This window comes from Hemiscyllium ocellatum, chromosome 5 (genome assembly GCF_020745735.1).
Source record: "Hemiscyllium ocellatum isolate sHemOce1 chromosome 5, sHemOce1.pat.X.cur, whole genome shotgun sequence".
In the NCBI taxonomy this organism is placed as follows: Eukaryota; Metazoa; Chordata; class Chondrichthyes; order Orectolobiformes; family Hemiscylliidae; genus Hemiscyllium; species Hemiscyllium ocellatum.
In genome coordinates, this window is record NC_083405.1 from 39,074,951 (window position 1) to 39,082,223 (window position 7,273).

Consider the following 7,273-nt stretch of genomic DNA (forward strand, 5'->3'; position numbering starts at 1 on the left):
GACCCCAGGGAAAAGACTTTGTCTATTTATCCTATCCATGCCCCTCATAATTTTGTAATCCTCTATAAGGTCACCCCTCAGCCTCTGATGCTCCAGGGAAAACAGCTCCAGCCTGTTCAGCCTCTCCCCACAACTCAAATCCTCCAACCCTGGCAACATCCTTGTGAATCTTTTCTGAACCCTTTCAAGCTTCACAACATCTTTCAGAATAGGAAAGAGACCAGAATTGCATGCAATATTTCAACAATGGCCGAACCAATGTACTGTACAACTGCAACATGACCTCCCAACAATTGACAATGTTTTCGTGGTCACCATTAGACTCTTAATCCCCCATTTTTAAAAATTGAATTCAAAATCCACTATCTGCCATGGTCAGCTTCGAATCCAGGTCTCCAGAACATTTCCTGGTCTCTGGGTTAATCTCACGATAATACCACTAGGCTCTTATTAAGGTATTTACATATTCAGGGAGCTCACGATTCTGGTTTTAAAAGCCATCAAAACTTATTTCTTGAGTTTCAGCAACTTGCCAAGGACAGTACACAGCAGTGAAACTAAAATGGAAACTGACAGTCTGGATTCCTTTGATCAGTGAAACAACAGAGTTTCAGTGGAGCTGGCAGAGGGACTAATGCTGAGAGCAGTTTTTCCTCAGAGAGTCCCTCCCTGCTTTATGAATGATTGCAAACTTCAGGAAAGTCATTTCACCTGCTTTTCACTTTACTCCCCTGCTGCGAGCCTTTACCACAAGATGGAAGCAGCTTTTTCAGCATTACCTTCCACCTCTATCACAGAGAAGGAACAGCAACACCAACTTCAACAGCTGTCATCTCCTCAGCCACATGTTGTTCCATAAGGAAGAGTGGAAGGGTGCAGAAATCCCAACTGTAGCTCACATCCCTGACATATGAAAGCACCTATACATCGGAAGGAGCAGGCTCCCAAGGCAAAATGCTGCTGATATCTGCAGTCTTCTGGTAAATGACCCTTTTCCCCAGTGAAACAGATGGCACTCATTGCCAATGGCCATCAAGGTGTCTGTCCATCACCAGCATGCCCATGCTTCACCACAATGTCATGTGCAGCTTTCTGGGATGCCGAGAATTATACATTTGACCACAGGTTTGAGTGGAGAGGAGTGACTGAGAGACATGGTTACAAAAGGGCGACAGGCTGAGGATGAGTGTGAGTGGTGAATGTTACATTGACGAGGTGTCTGCAGAGACAGGAAATACTGGAGCTTGGCAACTTGTTATCCTGGGAATGCTGGGCAGGAGAACACTAGAAAAGTCCGAAAGCAAGGCTTAGCACCCAAGTGTTACACCAGTCACCTTCCCCACCCTCCTGAGGCCCTCAATCATCCTGTTCTTCGACCACTTTCCCATTCCTCAAGGAACTCACCTCAATGTCTTTCAGAGCAGGTTGCAGTAAGGACCTAGCAGTAAGAATGGAGACTCAGGGAGCACTCTTGATGCAATGAAGAACCTTACCGAAAGAAAAAGATTTTGGAGGGGGTGGAGTAAAATTGTGCACTGTTCTAGAAGCAACTATTTTAGGCATATAAGTTCCAGCCACTGATATAGAGCCCAGTATAATGTTGTGTCTGATGACTGAAGTCACCATTTCCAATGCAGCAACTGCAAGGGAAACTCAAGCAGCGTTCTTGGTGGCTCCTGCTTCTCAATTGGAAAGAAATTGCAACCAGACATCTGTTGCCTAAGATCTGTTCCCGGGCTTGTCAATCAGTGATCTCAACAGAGGCCCTCAGGTATTTGTGAATTAATTATGGAGCAGGATTGTTTTGGGCTCTGTCTGGATGGAAGTATCACTCCTCCCAATCCACCGTTGTCACTCCACTATTGTTTTGACAGTTGCCACACAGCCCTAACTGGTGAAGTCTACACTGATACTGCGCAGTGTGAAACTGGCAATCACAGCCAACAGTCTCTATAGGGCATGGCAGGAAGATTTCTATGCTGCCCTCTTCAGAATGACAGCAGCCATCCACCACACGTGCACTGACATTCAGGTCACACTCAGTAGAAGCACCAAACTACAAAAGAGCACCAAAAGATAACCACAAAGGGTAAGCACCAGGATGAAGCATTTAATATTTATAAGTGCTGTTAGGTGTGCCATGTTTCATAGAGTCCCTACAATGTGGAAGCAGTCCATTGGCCCATTGAGGGCCTAGCGACCCTCTGAAAAGCATCCCTCCCAGATCCACCTCCCTACCCCATCCCTGTAATCCTGGATTTTCCATGGCTATTGCACGTAGTCTGCACATCCTTGGACACTATGGGCAATTTCGCATGGCCAATCCACCTGACCTGCACAAATTTGGGCTGTGGGAGGAAACTAGCTCACCCAGATTTAATAAAGTGCCATTTATTAACAGGCTTGTTGGTAAGTTGAAGCCCCATGGAATAAAAGGGAAAGTGATCACATGAAGATGATATTAGTTGAGTGAAAGGAAACAAAGTAGTGGTGGATGGCTGTTTTTCAGAGTTGGAATGCAGCAGGATGGGCACTGGGTCCACTGCTTTATTTTGCATATGTTAATGACCTAGGCATTGGTGAATAGGGCAAAATTTCAAAATTTGCTAATGATACAAAATTTGGAAGGATTGTGAACTGTTACGATGCTAGTCACAGATTTCAAGAGAACATGGACAGGCAAGTGAGAGACACAAATTTATAACAAATTAAATTTAATGCAAAGATGTGTGGCATAGTAGATTTTGGTAGGAAAGATACCAACATATAAAAATACAATCCTAAAACTGGTGAAGGATCCCGGGGGCACCTGGAGCTTTATGTGTACCGTACACATCATTGAAGGTGGCACTGTAGGTTGAGAGAAAAGAATAATATAGCAGAAAAGATCCCGAGGCTTAATAAGTAGAAGCATGGTTTATAAAAAGAAGGTACTTACGATGAACCAATGGAGGAGATTAGTTCTTCTTCATCTGGCGTGTTGTGACTAATTCTGGGCACCATGGTTGACAAGAGAATCAAGGTGACATGAGAAAATGCATCTTAACACAATGAGTAAATAAAATATTAAATGTACAGCCTGAGATTAATAGTAGAGGCAATTATTGTTTTTACAACGGAATTGGATGGTATCTGCAGAGAAAATATTTTCAATGCTAAGCAGGAAAGGCTATAAGTGAGACTCACTGAGTTGCTCTCACATTGACAAAGTGAGCTGCTCTTGTGCTGTAACCATTCTATCAGTCAATGTTTCTATGAATAATAGAGATGTTTTGTTGGAGCTTTTCGTATAGAATCATAAACAGTCCTTAAATGATTGATGATCACTAACATTATTCATTCAAAATGAATATCGGAATTGAAACATTTATAAATGTGCTTATATTATTATTATATTTCAAAAAAAATTATAAAACCTGTCTCTGTGGGTTTCTTTTGTTGTGTGGTTTTATTCTTAGATCCAAAGAGTTTGGGCTCAAGCCTGACTGGTCAAGAAGAAGGTACAGTCAACAACTAACTTTAGGCTTGAACTTCTTTATCGTACCTTTATTATATAATAAAATTAAATATTATAATATATTGTATTCAGAAATATTCTAGGCTCTATTCCTACTATTACATTATTGAAAGACCATCCCCTGAACTCTATCACCTAATGCTAGTCAGCCTCCTTTATATGCTTCTCTCTCCGTATTTCTAATTTATTTAGTAGACTTCAGGCTCTAGAGTCATAGAGATGTACAGCATGGAAACAGACCTTTGGTCCAACCCGTCCATGCTGACCAGATATCCCAACCCAATCTAGTCCCACCTGCCAGCATCCAGCCCATATCCCTCCAAACCCTTCCTATTCATATACCTATCCAAATGCCTCTCAAATGTTGCAATTGTACAGGCCTCCACCACTTCCTCTGGCAGCTAATTCCATACATGTACCACCCACTGCGTGAAAAAGTTGCCCCATAGGTCTCTTTTACATCTTTCCCCTCTCACCCTAAACCTATGCCCTCTAGTTCTGGACCCCCCGGTCCAGGGGAAAAGACTTTGCCTATTTACCTTATCCATAGCCCTCATAATTTTGTAAATCTCTATAAGGTCACTCCTCAGCCTCTGACCCTCCAGGCAAAACAGCCCCATCCTGTTCAGCCTCTCCCTATAGCTCAAATCCTCCAACCCTGGCAACATCCTTGTAAATCTTTTTTGAACCCTTTCAAGCTTCACAACATCTTTCCGATAGGAAAGAGACCAGAATTGCATGCAATATTCCAACAGTGGCCTAATCAATGTCCTGTACAGCCGCAACATGACCTCCCAACTCCTGTACGCAATACTCTGACCAATAAAGGAAAAAGCATACCAAACACCTTCCACACTATCCTACCTACGTCTGACTCCACTTTCAAGGAGCTATAAACCTGTACTCCAAGGTCTCTTTGTTCAGCAACACTCCTTAGGACCTTCCCATTAAGTGTATAAGTCCTGCTAAGATTTGCTTTCCCAAAATGCAGCACCTCGCATTTATCTGAATTAAACTCCATCTGCCACTTCTTAGTCCATTGGCCCATCTGGTTAAGATCCTGTTATAATCTGAGGTAACCCTCTTTGCTGTCCACTACACCTCCAATTTTGGTGTCATCTGTAAACTTACTAACTGTACCTCTTATGCTTGCATCCAAATCATTTATATAAATGACAAAAAGTAGAGGGCCCCCCACCAATCCTTGTGGCACTCCATTGGTCACAGGCCTCCAGTCTGAAAAACAATCCTCCACCACCACCCTCTGTCTTCTATCTTTGAGCTAGTTTTGTATCCAAATAACCAGTTCTCCCTGTATTCCGTGAGATCTAACCTTGCTAATCAGTCTCTCATATAGATCACATCTACCACTGTGCCCTCATCATTCCTCTTTGTTACTTTCTCAAAAAACTCAATCAAGTTTGTGAGACATGATTTCCCATGCACAAAGCCATGTTGGCTATCACTAAGCAGTTCTTGCCTTTCCAAATACATGTACATCCTGTCCCTCAGGATTCTCTCCAACATCTTGCCCACCACCGACATCAGGCTCACTGGTCAATAGCTCTCTGGCTTCTCCTTACCACCCTTCGTAAACAGTAGCACCACATTAGCCAACCTCCAGTCTCCCAGCACCTCACCTGTGACTATTGATGATACAAATATCTCAGCAAGAGGCCTAGCAATCACTTCTCTAGTTTCCCACAAAGTTCTAGCTTACACCTGATCAGGTCCTGGGGATTTATCCACCTTTACCCATTTTCAAGACATGCAGCACTTCCTCCTCTGTAATATAGACATTTTTCAAGATGTCCCCATATATTTCCCTACAGTCTATATCACCCATTTCCTTTTCCACAGTAAATACTGATGCAAAATACTCATTTAGAATCCCCCCCCTCTATTTTCTGCAGCTCCACACAAGGCCACCTTGCTGATCTTTGAGGGGCCCTATCTCTCCCGAGTTACCCTTTTGTCCTTTATGTATTTATAAAAACTCTTTGGGTTCTCCTTAATTCTATTTGCCAAAGTTATCTCATGTCCCCTTTTTGCCCTCCTGATTTCCCTCTTAAGTATACTCCTACTTCCTTTATACTTTTCTAAGGATTCACTCGATCTATCCTGTCTATACGTCACATATGCTTCTTTCTTTTTCTTAACCAAACCCTCATTTTCTTTCGTCAGCCAGCATTGCCTATACCTGCCAACCTTTTCTTTCACCCTAACAGGAATATACTTTCTCTGGATTCTCATTATCTCATTTCTGAAGGCTTCCCATTTTCCGGCCGTCCCTTTACCTGCGAACTTCTGCCCCAATCAGCTTTTGAAAGTTCTTGCCTATTACCCTCAAAATTGGCCTTTCTCCAATTTAGAACTTCAACTTTCAGATCTGGTCTATCCTTTTCCATCATTATTTTAAATCTAATAGAATTATGGTCGCTGGCCCAAAGTGCTCCCCCACTGACACCTCAGTCACCTGCCCTGCCTTATTTCCAAAGAGTAGGTCAAGTTTTGCACCTTCTCTAGTAGGTACATCCACATACTGAATCAGAAAATTGTCTTGTACACACTTAACAAATTCCAAAGTAGTAATTTATAAAATGTCACATGAATTATAAAAAATATTGACTGCCTATATATTGTGTGCTTTTTGAACAAAATAGAATGTATCTGCAAATACAATTATGCAAATACAAATTCACTCCTTAGACTTGTGTGTGTGTGTTCATTTGATGGAGTATCTGATTAGATTAGATTCTCTACAGTGTGAAAACAGGACTTTCAGTTCAACAGGTCCACACCGACCCTCTGAAGAGTCACCCACCCAAACCCCTTTTCCCTCTAACTAATGCACATAATTGACAATTTTAAACATGGCCAATTCACCTAACCTGCACATCTTTGGACTGTGGGAGGAAACCGGAGCACCCAGAGGAAGCCCACGCAGACACGGGCAGAATGTGCAAACTCCACACAGACGGTGAGGGTGTGCGCATTGACATGAGTGTGGGGTATATGTGCCTGAGAAACAGCATGTGTATGAGTGTGTGAGTATGTAAGAGTGTGTGTATGTGTGCTCGTGTGTAAGAGTGTATCGTGTAGTGAGGTCACCTGTAGTGGGACATGAACCCAAGGTCCTGGTTGAGGCCATCTTAATTTGTACCGAACTTGGCTATCAGCCTCTGCTTGGCCACTCTGCGTTGTTGCGTATCCCAAAATCTGCCTTGGAGGATAGTCACCTGAAGATCTGAGGCCGAATATCCCTGACCACTGAAGTGTTCCCCAACTGGGAGGGAACATCTCTGTCTGGAGTTTGTTGTGTGATGTCCAGTCATCCATTGTTGTAGCATCTGCTTGGTATCGCCAATGTACCATATGCATGGCAGGCACTTGTGTGACTCGGCCAATGTTGCTCATCTGATACTCCGCAGGCAAGGATGACCCGAGGCAAGTACATTGGTGAGGCCAAGCCGACAGCAAAGCACACATGCACCGTCCTTACAAATGCAATTATCCAAACAGGCACTCTTTGTACTGAGGGACATTACATTTCCAACTAGGGAACTTTCCATGGATAAATCTACGTGGCTAGTATATATTAAACCAATGGAAGAATGTGATACATTGACAAGATAATTTAAAATCAAAATAGTGTGATCTGATTTTCACATAAAACTTTTTAACATAATCACCAGTCTAGCATGGATGTAAATCCAGATTAAGGACAATGTGGTTAACTTTTAACTGCCTTCGTGA